The 22,921-nt window shown below is 54.0% G+C and overlaps 1 protein-coding gene and 1 non-coding gene across 2 annotated transcripts in view; both read right to left on the reverse strand.

Annotated features, from left to right (window-relative positions):
• The window catches only part of Nkain1 (sodium/potassium transporting ATPase interacting 1), a 40,393-nt gene that overhangs the window by 13,741 nt on the left and 3,731 nt on the right, over window positions 1–22,921 (reverse strand). The gene's annotated exons all lie outside the window — the stretch shown is intronic.
• Window positions 7,588–7,720, reverse strand: LOC113184889 (small nucleolar RNA SNORA70). The gene has a single exon (XR_003301061.1). It is a non-coding gene; the product is annotated as a small nucleolar RNA SNORA70 (small nucleolar RNA).

Below are 22,921 nucleotides of genomic sequence, written 5' to 3' on the forward strand. Positions count from 1 at the left end.
TACTTATTTATTTTGTGTTTTGGGGAACTGAACGCGGAGCCTCGCGCATGCGTGCAGGTAGGTGCCCCCCCACGGAGCTGTGCTGCAACCCCTCCTGTGTAGGAAACTTCACACCTTCACCCCTTTCGATCCCAGCCCCAGGTACAGTGAGGAAGCGGCGCCTCGAGCAGCGGAGGTGCTTTTACAAAGCGCTAAGACTCCACCAGGGTGTTTGGGGCCAAGTCCTCCCACTTCCCCACCGTGTGGCTCCCTGGGACTTGCCTACTGAGCCCCAGCGTTTGGGGACCCTAGGCCTTATTCCCTGCTGGAGGGAACTTCTGCTCTGGACAACTAATCTCCCTCCTCCTCAGGACAGGTCCTTGAACCCAGAGTCGCAGACTGCCATCTGTCTGTCCTCAGGCCTCCCACACACTGTGGCCCAGCCCTCCACCTCAGCTGGGCCTGGAGGGCCAGGGAGCAGCTGGTCACTACCTTTCACATAATGAGCCCTCAGAGACCAGCCTGGAGCTGCAGAGGCCCAGGCTGGCCTCTCAGAGCTGATCTGGCCAGTCACAGTCCTGTCAGGAGGCAGGGGCCTGGCCTCTGTCTCCATGGCAACCCCGTCCCTCATCTCGGTGACCATTGACCCATTCCCACCCCTGCCCAGCTGGGGGGCTCTGCAGGCCCCTTCTGGGAAGATCTGTCTCTACACCTCTGAGCTGGCAGCTCCTTTAGAAGTGCCTGGTAGCAATCCAATTAGCATACATCTACATTAATTTGCATAAATCCTGGGCCAAGCGGCCCCAGGTACCGCTACCAGGGAGAAGTCTAACAAAACTCCAAAGTCCCCATCCCATTGGGCCTGCTTCCTCGCTGGCCATCTGGTCCAAATCCACAGGGGCCACAGTGGCAGGCAAAGCAGAGAAGGACCTTCAGGCCACCACTCTGTCACTCAGTTTCCTCCCCTGGAGATGGGGACAAGGAGGTATAGCTTGAAGAGGCCTGTGTTAAATTTTTTTTGGGGGGTACCGGGGATTGAACTCAGGGGCACTGAACCACTGAGCCCCATCCCCAGCCCTATTTTGTATTTTATTTAGAGACGGGTCTCACTAAATTGCTTAACGCCTCCCTGTTTCTGAGGCTGGCTTTGATCCTCCTGTCTCCGATGCTGGATTACAGGCATATGCCACCGTGCCTGGCTGTTTGAAGACACCTAGGAAGGGGGGTCTCCTAGATTCACCCGACGCCTGGACCTTGCCACACCCTCCCCTCTCCACCCGGGGGCTCCTGGCTTTCTGCCAAGGGGCAGGCCCCTCTTGTGGGCCCTGTGGAGCCAGTTTCCAGGATCTGGGGTCACTCTGACACCTCCTCCCACCTGGCTTTGGCCATCCCTAATTTCTGGGTCTGGCAGAAAGTGGGCTAGAAGCTACAAACTGCCAGCTTTGTACATTTGGCCTTTTGTCAACAACACCTCCTATGGCTTTGCCCTTGGGCTGGCACATCCTCAAGGAGCTGTGTGCATCTGTCCAGGCTCTGGCCCCGGTATGGCAAGCTCTGAACGACCAGGGTAGCGAGTCAGAGGGGGCTCTGTAGGCAGACTGCTCAGGTTCAGGTCTGGGTCCTGCCACTCACTGTTGTGTGAGCCTGGGTTTATCTTCCTAATGAGCCTCAGTTTCCCCATCTGTTAAAGGGGATCACAACAGCCTCAACTCCATACTTTTTGGAGTTGTGACAGGAAATAAGATAATGTCTGTCCAGTGCCTGGCACAGGAAGCGCTCCGTGCATGTTAGCCACTCTTACTAAAATAAGGCTGGTGATGAGAAGAAACGCTGGACCACAGGGAGGTCAAGGAAGGCTTTACTGAGCAGGTGACATTTAGGTTTGGCTTTGAAACACTGGAAACACTCTGCATGTCCCTCAGGAGGGGACGTGGTAAACTATGGTAACTGCATGTGATGTGGGGTGGAGAGGCAGGCTGTAGAGCCACCCAAGGGTCAGGAGGCGGGAGGGAGGGGAGAGAGAGAGGGAGAAGGAAGGAAGAAAGAATAGATCCAAGTGTTCACCCATTAACTCTGGGGCATAAGATTACAGAGGACTTTGAGATTCAACCACATTTATTTCTGTAAGGTTTCTATCTTACAGAGTAATCCTTCCTGGTGGGGGGGTACTAAGAACTGAACCCAGGGACACTTAACCACTGAGCCACATCCCCAGCCCTTTTTATATTTTATTTAGAGACAGGGTCTCACTACATTGCTTAGGGCCTCACTAAATTGCTGAGGCTGGCTTTGAACTTCTGTGATCCTCCTGCCTCAGCCTCCTGAGCAGCTGGGATTCCAGGTGTGTGTCATGGCACCTGAAGAGTAATACTTTTATAAGAACATAAAATAAAGGCATTAAAAGAAGACACCAGGGCTGGGGATGTGGCTCAGCGGTAGCGCGCTCGCCTGGCATGCGTGCGGCCTGGGTTCGATCCTCAGCACCACATACCAACAAAGATGTTGTGTCCGCCGAGAACTAAAAAATAAATATTAAAAAAATTCTCTCTCTCTCTCTCCTCTCTCACTCTCTCTTTAAAAAAAAAAAAAAAAAAAAAGACACCAAAGCTGGATATGGTGGCGCGCACCTGGAATCCCAGCCACGTGGGAGGCTGAGGCGGAAGGATCATAAGTTCCAGGCGAGACTACCCAATTTCGCAAGACCCAGACTGACCAACTTTTACAAAGAGGAATGGGGCTGTGGCTCGGGGTTAGAGCCCTTGTGGAGCCTCCAGGGGCCCTGGGTTCCACCCCTAGCACTGCACAGAAAACAGGAGGAAGAAACTCACCAGGGACAGACAAGCATGGGTGACGCTGCAGTGTCCCCACTGGGCGAGTGGGAACTGCAGTAGGGTGACGAGCTGTTCCTGGGACCACGAGGCTTCTTGGGGTTCCGTACTTCAAGACAAAACCCAAAGGTCCTGGGCAAACCGGGACCAGTGGGTCACCCTGGATGGGGGTAGTGTGGATGTCCTGGGGCATCAGGGAGAGGAAGGGATGTGCCTGGACCTCAGACCTGGGGCTCCATCCTGTTGGTCCCCCTGTGGCCGCCAGGTAAGCAGAGGGGCCCGGAAGCTGAGCCTGGGGAGGAGGCCGGGCCGGGTGTGGAGGTCGTGGAGAGGCTGAACCTCTTTTGCAAGCTGAGGACAGGGCCTGGAGAAGGCTGGGCCTGGGTCCCCCTCTCCCAGGACTCCCATCATCTTGCTGATGCCCTCTCTACCTCGGCCATGTCCCCAGATACAGACTGCTCAGGTCACCCCCGTCTCATCTCCCAGAAGCAGGGACCCTGGCAGGCTCTGGAGTGGGCAGCCGAGGCCTGGAGGAGGGTGCCCTCCCAAGAGCAGCACTGGGCGCAGGGCGGAGGGGGAGACGAGGCAGGTGGGGACACTCAGCACAAACACAGCCCTCCTGGGAGACGCAGGGTGCAGACAATTGAACACTTGGACAAAGAAAATGGTGATTAATCAGATTCCCGACGAAGCACATCCAGCACCACCATATAATTAAGCCAAAAACTTGCAGCAGAAAGATCCTTAATGGAGCGGACACTTAGGCAGAGAATTAATTACGACAGTGCTCAGGGTTTCAGGAGCCCCTAGAGGAACAGGGGCGGGGCCCAAACCAGAAACCAGGAGTCAACCCTGCCCAGCGTGGGACTGAGGCCAGGAGCCCAGAGTCACCGGCTCAGGCTCGGAGGCGGGTGACCTGCAATGGAATCCGGGCTCTCACAAGCTGTGGGATCTGGGGAAGCGCCCTCCTGGAGCCTCAGTTTTCTCATCTGTAAAATGGGAATAATACCTAGTGTTCTGGGATCTCTGTGAGGATTCAGTGAAGTAATGCAAACAAAGGACTTTGCATTGCACGTAATGGATGTTCAATGGATTATTATGGTTTGAGGAAGCCACTTTCTGTCTTAGGATCTTAATTTCTCACTGCCAAGGGGGGGAAAAAAATATATATATATATAGTGATAATGTGGCTGCTTTCTTCCCAGAGAAATTGGAGGGTCAAGTGAGATGACACCATGAAAACTATAAGCTAGAATGTGCTTTCTAAGCAGAAAAGTGCCATGCCCACATTATTAAGATCATTATTAAATCCATGGTTTCATACTTTTATTTATTATTATTTATTTTATTTTTTGTACCAGGGATTGAACCCAGGAGTGCTTAAGTATTATTTATTTTTAAATTTTGTGACAGGGCCTCCCTAAGTGGCTAAAGATGGCCTTGAACTTGGGGTCCTCCTGCCTCAGCCTCCTGAGCCGGGGGAATCAACAGGTGTGCTCCACCACACCTTGCTGCTTGGTTTCATATTAAGATCAGACTCTTGCTGCTTATTTCCCAAGAAGCTGCACAGGTAGTAAAGGTGTGGCCTCGCTGGGCATGGGGGAGCACACCTGTAATCCCAGCCTTTTGGGAGTCTGAGGTGGGAGAATCACAAGTTTGAGGCCAGCCAGGGTAGCTTAGCAAGAATTTCTCTTAAAATAAGGCAGAGAGGGCTAGGGATGTGGCTCAGTGGTCGAGTGCTTGTCTGGCATGAGCAAGGCCCTGGTTTCAGGGGGAAAAAATGTGTGGCCTAGGAGTTAGGCCATCTGAGTTTGAATCCTACCTTTGACATTTAGCTGTGTAACTTGCAGCTGAGCCTCTCTGTTCTTTAATTTTTCCATCTTTAAAATGGGGGTGATGATAATATAACCTGCACGGGGTTGTTGTGAGGTACAAATGAGGACATATGTGTAAAATATTCCCACCACTTCTTGGCAAGTGGCTGGGCAAGTGTCAGCTGTGACTACTGTTCCCTACAAAGCAAACTCTGGGCTCCGAGGACTCATGCTTTGAAAATAGGACATGGGCTGGAGATGTGGCTCAGCGGTAGCGCGCTCGCCTGGCATGCGTGCGGCCCGGGTTCGATCCTCAGCACCACATACCAACAAAGATGTTGTGTCCGCCGAAATCTAAAGAATAAATATTAAAAATTCTCTCTCTCTATCTCTCTCTCTCTCCTCTCTCACTCTCTCTTAAAAAAAAAAAAAAAAAAAAAAAAAAAAAAGAAAATAGGACAAATAGGTTGTCCTAATGCGCAGAGGCACTTTGAAGCCAGGTGGCACCTTCCCCCACAAGCCTCCTCAGGCCAGCAGCTGCCTGGCCCAGGTGCTCCACTCGGCGGACCTGACGGCACCTGTGTCAGGCCTATGCCGGGGGCACAGAGGAGCAGCCTGGCCTGCCCTCAGGATGCTCCCAGGCTGTGGGGACCAGACCCCAACTTCAAGTATCAATTCCCACATTCCTGGAGAAGACAACAAAGATGGCAAAGGATGTGGCCCGCTGCAGGGCAGGGGTGTTCGGAGCCCACCCGGTGAACGACTTCATGTGCAAGTTGTGACTTTTCTCAACTCCTGGAGAAGTGTCATTGCCTCACGGAGGCCCAGGCAGGTACAGCAACAAGCCCCAGGCCACTCAGCAAGTCAGAGGCTGAGTCTGGATTCGAACACGGACCTGTCTGCCACCCCACAGCGTCTCCCTGTTAGCTCTTCTCGTCCACAGGTAGCTCCTGGCCCCCAGGACATCGCACCATGGCCAGCTCCCAGCACCGCTGAAGCAGGGAACTGTCCCAAGGGTCTGGCTCATGCCACCGATGATGGCCGAGGTGCTCTTTGTTCCAATCTGGGTGCTGTGGTTCCTCTCTGTGTGGCTCTGGCAGACACTCAATCTCCCTAAGCCTCGTTTCCCCCTCTAGAAAAGGACAAGAGCAGTGCCTCCCTCTGGAGAGGCTGTGGTGGTCCTCCCTCTCCATGTCCGGGTCCCCCTCCTCTGCCCACCTCTGCAGACTGCACCTGGGGTCAGCTCTAGCTCCGCCCTGCCCGAGCCATCCCCTCCTGCTTCCTTCGACCCAGCTTTTGTCCTCCTGGAGACCTCCCTCCGTGTCCCTCTGCAAACTCCTGGAACAGGGTGGCCTGTGTCCTCAGCACCCCTGGGGTGGGGACAGCACAGGCCCCGGCTCCTGGATTCCCTCCAGAGCTGCCTGCAGCTGACCCGCCCACGAGTGCTCAGCCCTCACCAGCAGCTCCAACCACCACCACGGGAGAGGTCTCCCCCCAAAACCCCGGACTTTCAGGGACTCTGACATTGGTTGGTCGGCAACCCCTGACCCACTGGAAGACTTAGGACGTCGAGACCTTGGCAAATCACACTTGACCGTCCAGGCCGCGCAGGAGTGTCCTGGGACAGCTGGGCTCTGTGGGGCATAAGTGCGCTTCACTCCCATCTCATTTGCTCAACCAATAAAGACTTATGAATGAAGCCACAGCACTGGACGGTGAAGCTCAAGTGGGGGACAAAAGCAAGGACAGATGCAGTGGCCCTGCACAGAACTACACGGGGAGCAGCCTCGAACTGGCCGAGCACATCAGCGAAGAACCTGCAGCTGACCTCATCCTTATGGTGAAGTACTGGACAGTTCCCTTGAAGGTCGGGAAGAGACAAAGGTGTCAACACCGGTGACAACTGTTTGCCCTCGTCCTGGAGGTTCTGGCCAGCACAGTTAGGCGGGGACAAGAACTCAAGGGCACCCAGGTTGGAAAGGAAGAAGCCAATGTGTTTGCAGTTGACCTGACCTCAGACACAGAAAAGTCTAAACTGTCAAAGGAGGCAAGGCTGCAGGACGCAAGATCAATGTATAAAAATCAACTGCATTTTTTTTAATATTTTATTTTTTAGTTCTCGGCGGACACAACATCTTTGTTTGTATGTGGTGCTGAGGATCGAACCCGGGCCGCACGCATGCCGGGGGAGCGCGCTACCACTTGAGCCACATCCCCAGCCCTCAACTGCATTTTTATACATTAGCGATGACCAACTTAAACTGAAATTAAGAAAACAATTTCATTTACAATAGCATTGAAAAGAAGAAAACACTTAAATAGGTCTTTACCAAGGAGGAATAAGACTTGTCAACTGAAGAATCACCACCCATTGTTGAAAGAAATTAAAAGACTTAAATACATGCAAAGATATCCAGTGTTCCTGGATTGGGAAAACTTAAAACTGTCAAGCTGGGTCTGAAACAGTGACTTGGGAGACTGAGGCAGGAGGATCACAAGTTTGAGGCCAGCCTCAGAAACTTAGACTCTGTCTCAAAATAATTTTTTTTTTATACAGTACAGGATTTATTGTTGTGTGTGATTAAGAAGGGGACAGCACAGTGGAAGCCCTCATGAATGCAGGGCCTGCCACTTGTCCAGGGGACCACGATTGGGGATATATGTGACCCCACAGCCATCAGGAATGAGCCGCTTCTCAGCATTCAAATTCATCAGCATTAAATTTGGTAAAGCCCCACTTCTTTGAGATGTGGATCTTCTGGCGGCCAGGGATCTTGAACTTGGCCCTGCGTAGGGCCTCCATCACATGTTCCTTGTTCTGCAGCTTGGTGCAGATGGACATGATGACTTGGCCGATGTGAACCCTGGCCACTGTTCCCTGGGGTTTCCCAAGGGCACCCTGCATACCTGTTTGGAGCCTAGATGGGGGACATCATGAGATCAGAAATATGAACTTCTACTCAAGGTGCTGTCTCCAAGGTCCCTTAGGGCAACCTATACAAGCAACAGGCTGCATACACTACCAAAGAGATTGCTGTTGCAGCCATTGCACACTGGGCCACCACAAGAAAGGAACCCAGTCGGCTTAATTAGCTGCAGAAAAAAAAATTTTTTTAAAGGGCTGAGGTATAGCTCAATTTCCAGTTTAAATATATATATATATATATATATATATATATATATATATATATATATACATACATACACACACACACACATATATATGTATGTATATGTATAATATTTAAGATGGCAATATTTCTAAGTTGATCTACATGTTCAATGCAATCTCTATTAAAATTCCAACTCCATTTTTTTGAAGAAATGGATAAGACGGTCTTAAAATGTATAAGGAAATGTAAGGCAGTCCAAGGAGCCAAATAATGTTAAAAAAGACTCCCACTTCCTGATTTCAAAACCTATGACAAAGCCATAGTACTAGTGCAGAAGTAAGGATAGACAGACACATAGATAAATGGAGTAGAACAGACCCAAATGGAGCCACACACTCGGGGTCAGCTGATCGTCAACAAGGGTGCTAAGACCTGTTCAAGGGAGAAGGCAGCCTTTACCACAGATGGTGCCGAGACAATGGGGCACCACAAGCAGAGGAATCGAGCGAGATCCCTGCCTCACACCATACACAAAAACACATTCGAAATTGCTCAAAAACCAAAATGGAAGGGCCCCAACTACTAAACCCTTAGAAGGAATGTAGGTCTGAATCTATAGGATCTTGGATTATGACACCTAGTTATGACATCAAAAGTGTAAAAGTAGCCAAAGAACAACTTGATGAACTGGATACAAAGATGCAGTTTGTACACCCAAGGACACTATCAAGAAAGTGACTTCAGGGGGCTGGGGTGGTGGCTCAGCTTAGCACGTGCGAGACACTGGGTTGGATCCTCAGCACCACATAAAAGTAAATAAAATAAAGGTATTGTGTCCACTACATCTAAAAAAATAAATAAAAATTAAAAAAGAAAGTAACTTCAGCAGGGCACACACAACATCTATTAAATTTGGGGCTGGGTGTTGGTAGAGCACATGCTTAGTGTGCCCAAAACCCTGGGTTTGGTCCTCACAACCAAAGGAATAAGGGAAGGAAGGCAGGAAGGAAGGAAAAAAAGGAAGGACAGATCAACCTACAAAACAGGAGACACTATTGCAAATCATGTATTTGATAAGTGTATAAAATCCAGAATATATGAAGAACTTACCACTCATCATCAGAAAGATAAATAACCAAATATTAAAAAGTGAGCAAAGGATTTGAACGGAAATTTCTTCAAGGAAGAGATCCAAGTGGCTCATAGGCCCATGAACATATGCTCAAAATCACCCGTGATTAGGAAAATGCAAATCCAACCCATCAGGACGGCTATAACCCAAAGGGAGCTAAGGGGCTGGCACGTGCAAGGCCTGGGTTTGGGCCTCGGCACTGCAATTCGGATAACAAAACAAGATAAAGACAGTAAGTGTGACACTCACGTGGAGAAACTGGAACTCTTGTGCATTGCCGGTGGGAATGCCACGGGGCCTGGCTGTGGAAAATGGGCCGGTTCCCCAGACAGAGAACAGAGAACCATGGCATGGCCCAGCGTTCCTACCTGTAGGGGTGTGTGTGTCCATATATACCTTGGTTGCCAGGGGCTGGCGGCAAGGGGAAATGGGGACTGACTGCTAATAGGTACAGGGTTTCTTTTAAGTGTGAAGAAAATGCACAACTTTTTCAATGTATTAAAAAAAAAACAATAAATTGTCTGCTTCATCTATTTATTAATTTTGTTGTTTGTTTGGGTGCTGGGGATGGAACCCAGGGCCTCACACAGGCCGAGCATAGACTCTACCACTGAGCTACGCCTCTAGCTCCAATTGCGGACTTTAAAATGGAAAATTTATGAAAAAAATTTATGGAAAATATATTTTAATTTTTGAACACGGAAAAAGAAAAAAAAAAACAGGCACAGCTCTTGCCCTGGGGGGAGTTTACATTCACACACACACACACACACACACACACACACACACCCTACAGAGCAAACTGACTCTGTGTCAGTGCTCTGAAGGAAGGGTTCCAAGAAGAGGGCTACCATGTCAAGGAGGACACACCCAAGTTAGGGATCTGCAGTTAGGGAGAAAGAAGAAAGGGCGGCCAGGTGGAACCCCAGAGACTCAGGAGGCTGGGGAAGGAGGATTGCAAGCTTGAGGCCAACCTGAGCAACTTAATAAGACTCTGCTCAAAATAGGTTGGGAACATAGCTCAGTGGTAGAGAGTACTTGAGTTCAATCCCCAGTATCAGAAGTTTAAAAAAAAAAAAGCAGAAAGGAACAGGGGGCAGGGTAGGGTGGGGAGAGGGAGAGGGAGAGAGAGAGAGAGAGAGAGAGAGAGAGAGAGAGGGAGGGGATGAAGACTCAGGCAGAAGAAGGAAGAACAGGGGCAAAGAACTGGTGGAGAGGTGGAGGAAGCTGGGCAGGCAGAAGGGGCTGGAGAGATCCATGTGGGCATGGTAGTGGGTGCACAGGAGAAGCACCCAGGGAAGGGCAGGAAGGGCGACTGACTGCGCCCATGGCCTGCTTGGAAGTGGGGGAGGCTGAGCTAGAAGGCAGCCTGGGGTGGGGAGGGCACCAAGCCCTCTGCCATCCCCCTAGAGGTATCAGGAGTTCATTCCTCCTGGTTGAGGCCACGCCTCCTGCGACCTATGCAGGGGGGACACATCCGCGTCCCTAATTCCTGTTGCAGCGCCCCCCCCCCTCCGGATGCTCCCGGGAAGGATGCACGAATGGAAACCTCTTCACTGCCATGGCAACGGCAGCCACTTCTGCCTCCTCCGCCTCCTCCTCCTCCTCCTCCTCCCGAGGAGCCAGGTGGGGAAGTCTGCCTGGCAACAGTGTGGGTGTCAGGAGCCAGTGGGCAAAGGTGCAGAGAAGCCCCGCCCCCAGCAGGGGCCTGGGGATCCCCTGTCATTTACTGTCCCAGCCTTGCTTGGCTGGGATCCCAGGTTCCCTGCTTCTCCTTCCAGTGGAGAATCACAGCAGCCACCCACATCTGGACAGTGTTTTATGGCTCAGATTGTGATTCTCGGCAGCCTGGGACGTGGGATTACTGGCCCCTGGGACTGATGAGGACACCGAGGCTGGGGGAGGTGGAAGGGGCCTGCAAAGCCAGGGTCCTCCCTGTGCTAAGGTGTGCCGATCTCACAGGGCAGGAGCCATCAACGGAAAGGAGGGAGGGTCCCGCCAGGGTCCCGCCCCTGCTTTCCCTCTGGTAACCTCCCTTTTGGGGATGTTGTGCTCTGTCCCTGTCTGGCCCTCTAGAGCCCTGGGAGAGGTCATTTGGGGATTGTGAGATTAGGGTGGTAGGAAGGACTGTGGGGGGAGGGACTGCAGAGGGCATCTCTGCAGGGACACCCCAGGGACTGGGCTTGAAGGTTTCCCTTCAAAATGCGCAGCTCTGAACTTGAGCACGGGCATTAAGGACCAGGGCTAGCATTCTGTGCGCTCTGTGCCAGCTCTGGGCCAAGCACTTGGCACACACCCGCTCGTTTGGCACTCACAACCACAAATGAGGGATGGGTCACGGCCCCATCCATATAGGGAGCAGAGTCTCAACCCAAGGCCTCAGGGAAGCAGAGTGCCGCCAACCAGGCTGTTGGACCCCAGAGCTACCTGCAGTCCCCAGCCCCAGGGCAGACTCCCCCTGCCTCCTCTCGCCACCCCACCCGCAGCAGGCAGGGAAGATTAACGGGGAGGGCCAGGAGCAGGGGGGTAGAAGGGCCTGTCGCAATCATGCCCTGGCCTTGGGCCAGGGGCGCAGAACCTGTTGGAAGAAGAGCTGGCTAAGTGGGGCCGGGGGAGGGGGAAGGGTTCTCAGGATCTACCCTTGGCCCCACCAGCCAGTGCTCCTTACAGGTGGCATTTCATCTCATCCCCAGAACGACAGGAAGAGGCAGTAACAGCTAGCACTTATTATACGCCAAGCATCTGTCTAATGCCCAGGGACGTCCCACTCATTTAATTCCCCAGGCAAGACGCCGGGCAACATTAGCGCGGGGTAACTTGTCCTGCCGATAGGGCATTTTACCGGGAGATAAGGAATTTTACGGGGGATTCCGGGACGGAACTCAGGGCCTTGGGCGAGCCAGGCAAGGGCTTCTCCACTGAGCCCCAGCCCTCGGGCTCAAGATGCCCCAGACTCACTACCCTGCCAGGAAAGGGGTCAACCCTTTCTCCAGAAGAGACCCTTTCTGAGGTCACAGGGTGATTTGATCCTCCTCTCCAGGGAGCACATGTCACCTGAGACCCTGTGGAAGACTCCACCACAGACTCTGGCCCATGGCTGTCCAGAGCTGAGCGCAGGGGAGGAGCCAACAGCGCCCACCCACCTGGGGGAGCTTATTTTTGCTCAGGGTATTTTTGTCTGGAGCCACACACCATCCTGATCCTCCAAGTGGCATCAAACCCCTCCCTAGAACAGTCCCTGAAAGGCCCCGATGGCCAGGCTCCCTGCTCTCTCCTGGAGCAGCGAAGAAAGGAGGCAGGGTTTGGACCCCAGGGCTCACCGCGTCCCCAGGCCTCTGGGTGCAAAACGGGTTGGAGGGCTGCTCTCGGGACCCTCCCCTCATTCCAGGATTCCTGCCCAGAGGACCCCATTCAGCAGGCAGTGGTGGCTGGCGGTGTGAGAGAGCCTGCCGCCCTGGGGCTGGGGCCTGGTCCTAGGAGCCACGACAGCAGCTACCATTTCCTAATCCTTACCTAAGTGCCAGGTGCTGTGCTGAGTGCTCTTCCTGTGTCCTCCACTAAGCACGTTTACCCCGCAGCCCTGAGAGGCACGCACAGTCACCACCTCCACTTCCGGATGCGGAAATGGGGCCGAGAGGCTGAGCTGCCTGTGTCCACACTTGCAGGGAGCAGAAGCGGGGCTCCCGCACTCCGTCTTCCTCCTCTGCAAGATGGGGAGATCCCACCACTCCTGTGGCATGGGGGGGGGGTGAAGGCTGATTAAGCAGCTGCCCAAAGCGGCCCTGATAAACTGTGTCCCACTTCCTGTCCTGCAGAGCCCAGCCACCAACAAGTCCCACCTGTCACAGCTGACAACCACAGAGTCATTCCCAGGCTGCAGCAACAGCCTTGTATTTCAGCCAAGGATCCCAGTGTCCCTGGTGGCCTGTCTTAGGGATGACAGCGAGTGGCAGCTTGGGGATGGCCGTCCACTCTGATGGCCCATGGGGCTGCTGACCACAGTCAGGCAGTGACAGGCTGAGCAGCTGGCAGGGCCCGAGGCTGATGAAGCACCCAGGGGAGCCTCTGCCCACGTCCTGCCTCCAAGTCCTGGCTCTTCACTTCACATTGGGGACCTGCAGGCGCAGGACAAGAGCACCATCGGAGGCCTCCACGTCATTTGTCTAACTATGCAAGAGTTACAAACCAAGATGACACCCTCTTAAATAAAATAGCCCTGTCCTCTGACCAGCCCCACGGCCCGGAAGGCCAGGCTGTGCGGACTGGTTTCCCCGACGTGGAGTTTGGACTCTCAAGACAGCAGCATCTCTGGCATCTGGGAAAGTCAGCACCCGCACTCCCGTTTCTGGTGGGGCCTCACACCCAGGTCTGGACACACCTGTCAGCATCGGTCACATCTGCCCTGCTCCACAAACAGCCAGTTTCTCTATCACACCCGCAGCATGGCCCAGCCCCTGGAGAAGCCCAGCAGTCCTGGAGGTAGGACAGGAGTCTCTGGGGTCCTGAGGATCTGCACTGGGTCTAGGGTGGGAGGGTGCACAGGCTTCTGGCAGGCGTGTCCCCCTGACCCTGTGGGCCTCTTGCCCCCTAACGCCCCGATACTGCTCAGGTCCCCTTTGGCGATTGTTGTAAGCAAACTGCTAAGTACTCATTAGACACATGTTTGCAAAGGAGAGTCTCGGGCCACAAGGTGCCTGGACTCTAGGGACATCCCAGGATGATAGAGAGTATGGAACTTAATACCAGGAAATCCAGGTTCCAGTCCCAGCTTTGCCACATGCAGCCTGTGACAAGTGGCTTTGTGAATTCCTCTCTTGGGTCCTGTTTGCTCCTCTGTAAAACAGGGAAGGTATCCTCGCCTGGAAGCGTGGTAGTGAGGAGAGGCTGGTGCCTGACTCGCGGGGACCTTCACCTTCACTCTCACTGCTAAAGGCGGCACAGCCTATCATCCTAGTGACTCAGGAGGCTGAGGCAGGAGGATCAAAAGTTTGGGACCAGCCTCAGCAACTTAGCAAAACCCTGTCTCAAAATCAATACAAAAAGGGCCAGGGGCGTAGCTCAGTGATTGAGGTTCCTGGGGTTGATCTCTAGTACAAAAGCACCTGGGTCTCTTACTGTCTTCCAGCACAGCCCTCACCATGTCCCAAAATGGTCACTGACAGTGCTTGAGTCCTCACGGGCAGGGACTCTGCCTCCCACACCACTGAATCCCCAGCACCTAGCATTATGCCTGGCAGAGTGAGCTCCCAGCGAATGTCTGATGGGCTGAGAGGACTGTGAGGTCGAGTCACTCCCACGCCCCTCCCCCCTGCCCATCTGCACTCTGAGCATCCCACCTTCACACGCACCTCTGGGGACCACCCTCAGGGACAGGCTCTAGGCCTCCATGAGCTCTAGGAAGAGGGGTTCAGTGTGGAACTAGGAAGAGAAGCACCACAGCACACCTGCGGGGTGGACGAAGGTGGTGGGGGCGAGATGCTACAGGAGGAAATAATGGACGACCTACCCTAGAGATAAAAAGGAGAGACGCCATGGTGAGTCAGGACGGGTGGGCAGGCCCGGGCAGACTCTCAGAGTCCCACTGTCTAGACCAGGGATTCTCAATGGGTGGTCCCTGCCCAGCAGCAGCAGCACTCCCAGGAAACTTGTTAAAAACGCAAATTTTAGGGTCCCGCCCCAGAACTACTCAATCTGAAATTCTGGAGGTGTGCAGAGAACTCTGGATTTAACAAGCCTCCGCGTGAGTGTGAAGATGCTGAAGTTGGGGAACCGCGGCTCTAGGTTTCTTGAGGAAGGTGATTAGGAGCCACGTTGGGTTCTCAACAGAGGGAAGCAGGTCAGCACCCCACTTTCAGGTCATCTGGTGAGGATCCATCCAGGGCAGCCTGGAGAGGGGCAGGTGAAAGGCGCCCATCGGAAGGGGGGCCTCCACAGACCCTCACCTCCAGCTGGACAGAGGCTCTGTGTGCTGCCCAGGTGAAAGCAGGGTCCCCAGGGAAGCCACAGACCCTTGCTGGGCACAGGGCCTGATGTCAGGGTGACCACCTGTCACTTGGAGGAGAGGGGCCGCCTCCTGTGGAGAGGTCAAGGATGGAGAGTTGGTTGTCATGGCAACCTCCCCTCAGGTGGGGCAGGGAAAAGGAGGAAGGAGGCTGGTTGCTCCCAGAAACCCCCCATCCCAGGAGGAATCTACTGACCCCACAGCCCTCAGTGCCCCCATCTAGCCCACTGTCCCCTCCTCTGTGCGTCTGGGCCCCAGGTGGCAATTTCCTCCCCTCCCCTCCTCCTTAGTTTGCTCTATCCTCCTGGTCACAGCCTAAGGGCTGGGTTGTCTCCTGGGTTACAGCCTGGGCTTCAGCAGCTGTGTGACCTCCCCTCCAGAGGCCAGGGCCCCTCCTCAGCCAGCCTTCACCTTCTCCTGCCAACTAGTGCCGGGGCAGCGACTCATGTGGGGGCGGTGACCCAGATCGGCAGAGGAGGAGGAACAGGACAGTTGTCCTCTCCCATGCAGAAGGGCCCTCTCGCTGCTTTTTAAGGCATTCAGGAAGAAAGCCCGGGGCAACTTGGGCCCAACTGGACCCTCAGGAGAGAGGAAGGCAAGAGACCACCACACCCCAAACCCAGGAGATTGCCAGGTTCAAGGGGTCTGGAGTTCAAATGGGTGGGTCAAAGTCCTGGGCTGATAATGTTCACTTGGGCAGGCCTCACCCCCTCCTGAGCCTCAGGTTCCTCATCTGTACACCAGAGACAGTGTCTGAACAACCAGGTCTGCTTCCTGGGGTTACCCCAGGATCAGGCCAGGAGACACGCCCTCAGGGGGAGGCAGAGGCCTGGTGCCTCCCTGAGCCCTGCCCTGTTTCTAGGGGAGGAGGCAATGTCCACTCCTGGGTGGCTTCTCTTTGCTGGTGGGACACCTTGTGGGGAAGAACAGCAGCTTTGGGGTCAGACATGCCCCATAAATACTGACTGCGGGTGCTGCTGTTTTTACCATTAATCATCGGGCAATGGATGGATGGAGGCCTGCCTGGGAAATCGCTTCCTCCAGGTAATTTATATCTCCTATGCTCCTTGCGCTCTTCATACACTACGGTCTGCTAGACGGATGCTTGCTGGAAAGCAGAAGCCACGTGCTTTTCGGTTTTCCTGCCATGCCCTGGCCAGTTTCTGGCAGGGGGCACCCAAGGATCTCGGCCCGGAGGGGCTGGAGGTCTTGTCTAACTCAGGCAGCCCTCCTGCCTCCAGGGAGAGGTCCTTAGCCCTGCCCGGGGAGTCCCCGGTCCAGGACCCTGGGTGTCAGGGTCTCTGTGGGTGAGCAGGAGCTGAGTGGCAGCAGCAAGATCTGGGACCACAGGGAAGTCCCAGGGCCACCCCGGCCCCTCCCACTGAGAGCTGATCATAGGAGTGGTTGATTATGCGCTAATTGCTTTCTTCCAGGCAGCTTCTGGGAGCCCAGGAGTTCAGAGTTCATGAATAAATGAAGAGGGAGGAAGCAGGAAGGGAAGTTTATTGATCCACAAATCTCGATGTGCCAGCCCCCGCCCCACAGATGCTCGGCCACGTGGCTGTGACACTTTGAATACCTTGGAACCACCCAGCAGCCCAGCAGCCCAGCCCCTCTCTCCCTGTAACAAACAGATGGGGATGGGGGGCAAAAGGAAGTCACCAGAGTGTCCTCGACTGGCTTTGGGTCTCAGTCTCCACACTACCCTGGACTTACACGGTAGTCTTGGGCAAGTCACTGACCATTTCTTGGGCTTTAGCTTTCCCTGCCCGATAGTGTCACAGCCCCTCTAGAAAGCCCTGCTTCAGCATGTGAATGGGGGAACCACAGAGCCACAAAGAGTCCTGTAGGGAGCATCACAAGTTCAAAGCCAGCCTCTGCAACTTAGGAGACCTCGTTTCAAAATAAAAAAAATAAATAAGAGCGGGCGCGGTGGCCCATGCCTGTAATCCCAGCGACTAGGGAGGCCGAGGCAGGAGGATTGGGAGTTCAAAGCCAGCAGCTTGGAGAGGCCCTAAGCAACTCAGAGAAACCCTGTCTCTAAATAAAACCCAAAAAAGGGCTGGGGGTGTGGCCCAGTGGTTAAGCTCCTGGCTTCAATCCCCAGCACCAAAATAAATAAAAAGGGGCTGGGATGTGCTCAGAGGTCCAGCGCCCCAGCCTTCGATCCCCACCTCCACCCAAATACCTCTTTCTCTAGGGGGCTGTAGACTGCAGGGAGGTGGTGGGAGGACACCATGTTTGGTGACACCTCTGTGCAGTGGGACACTTGGTGGTCAGATGCCGGCTCTGCTGCTCCCTGGCAGGCTGGGTGGGAGGCCCCAGCAAGGCACTGAAGCCTCCGGAGCCTCAAGCTGCTCCATCTGCTGAAGGGGAGCCGCAGATGCTGGGCCCGGAAGGTTCGCCCCGGGCACCTGACGTCCTTCGCCTGGCGCCTTGCACACAGTGAGTGTGTGGGAAGGGGAGCTGGAGTGCCAACGCTGCCAGCAGCCCTGGAGTACAGAGTACAGGCCGTTGCGGTGTGACAGGTGATAGAGGGCGGAGGTGTAGTTTGGGGGCAGAGCATTTGCCTAGCATCAGTGAGGCCCTGGATCCACCCCTGGCATTGCAAAGAGCAAAGAAAGAAAGCACAGAAGGAGGAGGAGGAGGAAATGACGAAGGGAAAAAAAGAGAATCTAAGGTACAGAGAGGTCAAGCCACTTGCCCAACACCACGCATGAAGTGGTCTACTTGGTCTGGTCCACTTTTGTCCCCAGAAGTTGGTACATGATAGGTATCCATAAATAATGCCCAGAGTTACAGAAACCCAGAGGGGAAACAAGAAGCAGCCTGGCCTGGTGGTGCATCCCTGCAATCCCCCTACTTGCCTGTAATCCCAGTTACTTGGGAGGCTGAGGAAGAAGGATCATAAATTTGAGGCTAATATGGGAAACTTAGTGAGACCCTGCTTCCAAATGAAAACTAAATAAATAAATAAAAAGCTCAGTAGTAGAGTGCTTGCCCGGCAGTTGCAAGGCGTAGGTTCGATCTGAAGAACCAGGAAAACAAACATTCTTTATAATCATGAAGAATAAAAACAGGCCCTGCTTCTATTGACCAAGGGCGACCAATGAAAGGACTACATTGAAATTCCCTTCAAGGTCACAGTGAAGTGCTGGGTCTGCAGGAGCCCAGGACTCCTTGCCTCCTGAGTGGCTAGGACCAGCCGGATGGAGGGGAGGGGTCCCTGGTGTGCACTTACTGAAGGAAATACTTTTAGCCCTTTGTGATTCCAACAAGGAGTGAGGAAAGCTGGCCTTTGGCCTCTAGACCCCGTTCTACCTCTGCCTTGCCGTGAGACTCTGGGCAGGTGACTTCAGTCCTCAGAACCTCGAAGTCCTTGATTAGGATGAAATGGGGATGTCGAGGCCCCAGCTCTGGGGCTGCTGTGAGGCTGCCGTGGGAAGCCGCTGGGAAGCCACAGGGCACAGGGGCTGAGCGCGGGGCTCAGGTTTGTCTCCCGGGCCTACTGCTACCTGGAGGAAGGGCTCTGGGCCTCGGATTCCACTCCTGTGCCCACCATGGAGGGCGTGGCGAGCTGACCAGCCCAGTACTGCCAACCCCACAGGATGAAGCCCAAGAGCTCAGCAAATCTCTACTGGACACCACCCTGTGAGAGACCCTGAGGTCCATCACATACGGGGAAAACAGAGTCCCCAAGAGGGGCAAGAACTTGCCCAAGGTCACAGAGCCAGCTCTGGGCAGAGCTAGGCCTACTTGGGAACCAGGTGGGGCAAGGCCCCTGTCAAGACTTGGGCTCCTGGGGGGTATGAGATGCTCAGGACCCCCCACAGCACCCGGTCCATCCTGATCATGGCTCGAGGACTCTGGGGGGCTAAGGTGCCCTTCCTCTGGTGCTTCTTGGTGGCTCCAAGGCTGTCTAGTACCAGCGAGGAGTGTAGAGGACAGCGAGGGCTGACCTGCCTTCCCGGCCCACCTGACCGGCCCTCCACGCCAGAGCTGGCTGCAGAGGCCTTGGAAGGGATCCAGGGGCCCAGGACCAGAGCACTATTTGTCAGCTTTGCATGGTGGCGGCAGGCTCGTCTCCATGGCAACGGTGCAGTGTGAAGGCATCCTGGCATCATTAGGGAGTAGTATAAACAGAGGCTGCAGTAGATTACACGCCTATTATGAGCAGTCTCAGGCTCTGAGCACTGGTAATTATGCCTAATTGTGCATTTAATTGTGTAATTGAAAACCCACATCTCTGGTTCAGGCTGGGGCCGCAGAACCTACCCCCCTCCCCAAAGAAAAGGAGCTCAGGAGCCCCCCTTACTCTGGAGATCTCAGGGCGGGCAGGAGGGGAGAGCCAGGACACTCCACTTCCCTGCTTCCTGGGTCAGCAGCTTAGCCAAGTCCCGGGATTTGGGGAGGGGGGTGGGGAGGAGCAGGCTTGAGGCAAAGGGACTGGACAAGAGCACACAATGTCCATATTTCCCATTATTTATAGATAACATCTCATACTATTGGCCTGTCTTTGCAAGACCTAGAACCAGCATCTGGTGGTTCCAGGGACCTGGGTCATCATTAGATGCTCTACATGTCCAAGTAGTCACCCAGCCACACACAAATTCTCAGTCACCGCCACAGACAGAAAACTCACCACCTGGTCTCAGCCCCTACCCCTGCAGAGTCTTTGGAGAGTAAGAAAAACACTGATGAAGCTCAACGCCCTCCTCCAATTTTCCATTTCACAGACTGGGAAAATGAGGCCCAGAGAAGGTTAGGGGCAGCTCAAAGTTGCACAGCGACTGAGTACCAGAACCCTGGTATTCTAAGTTGCAAATGAGGGTGTAGTCTATACCCTAAGGTGAGTCAGCACCTAGAATTGTGCCTGGTGCTTTGTGGGACTTCATTAGTATTTGCTGGGTCAGGTTAGCTGTGGCAATTCTTAGCCTCTGACCCAAGAATGTTAGTCCTTGGGAAGCTCATCTGTGTGGACCAGGGGTTAGTGGTGGGCCAGAACCTCCCAGTGCTGAATCTCTGTGGTCTGAGACTTGATTTCACACCAAATATGCCACATGGGCATTCGGGATAGGGATGCACAGACACTCAAAGAGACGGAGGAAAGAAGAGTCATTTAAGTCCTTGAAAACTGGCCAACAGGTGTGGAGCCTTGGGCAGGTCCTCAGAAGTCTCCTCTCCCCAGGCTCTGAGACCCATCAGTCACCGCTGCGTGCAGCCAAGGGGCAATGAGGTGGCCACGCTGACTGTAGAAGTGAGGGTGCTGGCTGCTGACACAGAGCTGTAAGGGTCCCTGGGATGCTGAGTTCAACCTCATCTACCTACAGAGGCAGAGAGCCAGGAGAGGACCACGCCCCATCCCGCATTCCCTCTCAGTGAGCCCTGTGCCCAGACCTCTCCCTGTAGCACCTCAGGTCACACTCAGCTTGGTGCCATGAGGTGGGTGCTATCATCATTCCCATTTTATAGATCAAGGGTCAGCAAGGTCAGGGCCACAAGGATTCAACAGAACCGCAGCTCCATCCTGGACCTTGCACTAGTTGATGCAACCCTCTGAGCTCAGGTAGGAACCCACCATCAACTCTAAGGTACATTATTATCCTGATGGAGAGAAGTGCAGGTGGGAGCTCAGAGAGGTTAAGTGTCTTGCCCAAAGTCATTCAGCTACAAAGCCATGGAGCTGGAACTCAAACCCTAGTCTGAACCCAAAGCCTCAGCCCTCCCCAGTCCACCTCCTTGCTCCTCCACTAGTCAGCTGCTGTGAGAGGCAGGGCCAGGAGGCCAAGGTAAGCCATTAACACCTGCAAACACAGCTAACAGCTCCCCTAAACCTGGATGCCCACTCTCCTCCCTGCTGGCAGAGGGGTCCCTGGGAGGCTTGCTTTGCTGCCTGAGGCTCCCCCTCACTCTCCAAAGCAACTGGTGAACCTCTGCAGGCCAGGGCAGGGGAAGGCCAAGGCCAAGGCCAAGGTGCTGGGACAAGCCAGCTCCACACATACGGCCTGGAATTCATTTTAAAAAGTTATCTCTGGTCTCAGTCTGTCCTCTTGTCACTCACCCTCCTTAAAATTAGTGGAGGGCTGGGGTTGTGGCTCAGTGGCAGAGCACTTGCCTAGCTAGCATGCATGAGGCACTGGGTTCGATCCTTAGCATCACATAAAAATAAAATGAAGATATTAAAAAAAATTAGTGGAGAGAATATGTTCCAGTGATCAGTTCTGACTATCTCTGCTTGGTCCAGATTTTACAAATCCGTTCCCCTTAATGACTTATCTGAGGCCCAGACTATATCTCCTATTTCCTTGGTAACAAGTCATTTCATTCCTCTGAGCCTCAGTGTGCCCACCAGTAAATGGGTATAAACCCACACCTCTCTCAGAGCTGTGCCGGTTGGTGAGCTGTCCACACAGGGTAGCTGCTTCCCTGGGGAACTTCCTCTCTATTTGCATCCCAGCTCCTGTTAGCCCCAAGGAGCTGGGTGGGTAGAGATGGGGGGAAGAGACACGTGAACAGCCGTAGATGACCTGGCATCTGATAAGACCTGCTATGCCTAGGGAAAGACCTGGATTTCTCCACCCCAGCATGTCCCCCACCCCATAGTGGGAGCCACCCAGGGCAAAAGAGGCAGAGGCTCAGATCTGGGTGTGAATCCTCCTTCTGTACCCACCATTTATGGTCAGGCCAGATGGCATCAAGGGACAGTGCCAGGCTCACGGCAGACATCAAACAGAAGGACGTTCATGTTTCCTGAGCCCCACATTTTCCACATAAAGAAATAAAGACTTGGGCTGGGCGGTGGCTCAGGGGTCGAGTACTTGTGCAAGGCCCTGGGTCTGATCCCCAGCACCACAAAAATAAAAGTGATAATGATACCAAAAAGAAATGATGATTTGATGTGGAGTGTTGATGGCAATGACCTTGATCACTAAGACCTCTACTCTAGGCAGAGATGGGCTGAGGTGACTTGTCCAAGACTCAGAGCAAATAACAGCTGGCCACAGGAGGCACCTCCCTGGGCTGGGCAAAGTCGGGCATCATCTCACTGAATCCCCCAAACTGCCACGGGATGGAAGTGGCTGTTCGGACTACTTTACAGGTAAGGAGGTGGCAGTTCAGAGGGGGCGAGGAATTTCCCAGAAGTCACATGCAAGGCAGCAATATCTGCCTGACCACAGAAGGCGCCTCCTGACTCCTGCGCCAGCATTCAGAGCAGGTGTCATTTAAGTCATCTACCTGCAAATGGGCAGGACCAGGGCCGTCCCAGGGCCCCTGCAGCCCTCTCATTCCAGTTAGCGCTGCCTAGTCACAAGGGCCCTCTGGCCTCAGTCTATCCAGGAGGTGATGCCCCCAAAACATGCCACCCAAAGGGGACTGAGGATCAGAAGGGGTCAGTGGCCTGGACAATCTCCTGCTCCGGACTCTGAAGCCCAGCCCAAAGCCAGATCCTCGCGTGGATCCATGAGCTCACAGCCCAGCTGCTTCAGAGCCCAGGCACCCGACACAGCCACCTCCTCCCGTCTCCACGTCACCATCGCTAATAACGACATCCATCAGGGTGACCACGTTTCACACCATTACTTGTCGCTCAGCTGGAAGCGACATATTTCCTCCCCCTCACCCACCCACCACCTTCCAGAAAGCAAAAGGGCTTTCTAGAAGGGAAACAGAACGACACCCAGTTTTTTCTGAGTACCTACTATGTGCCTGGCACCTGGCTAAGGAAAGCCCCTTCTTGCCTCTGTGAATGAAGGTGACTCTCCTTTCCAGGGAGGAGGGAGCTGGGGCCCCAGGAGGGAACGCATGTGTCCAAGGTCACACAGAATGGGGACAAAAACAAGTGATGTATTACTGAGCGCTGGCTGTCACAGGGCCAAGGCACTAGGGGTGGTGACTGTTGAAACATTATCCTTCCCACTTTCAGTTGAGGAAACTGGGTCTTGGTCACACATTGGTCACAGGGAGCAGCCGAGGGGCACAGGGCTGAGAGGCCAGCTCCGGGCTGCCTCCTGGGTCCATCACTATCTGAGTGACCTCAGGAAAACCTCATCACC

The sequence above is a fragment of the Urocitellus parryii genome, chromosome 11 (genome assembly GCF_045843805.1).
Source record: "Urocitellus parryii isolate mUroPar1 chromosome 11, mUroPar1.hap1, whole genome shotgun sequence".
Taxonomy (NCBI): Eukaryota; Metazoa; Chordata; class Mammalia; order Rodentia; family Sciuridae; genus Urocitellus; species Urocitellus parryii.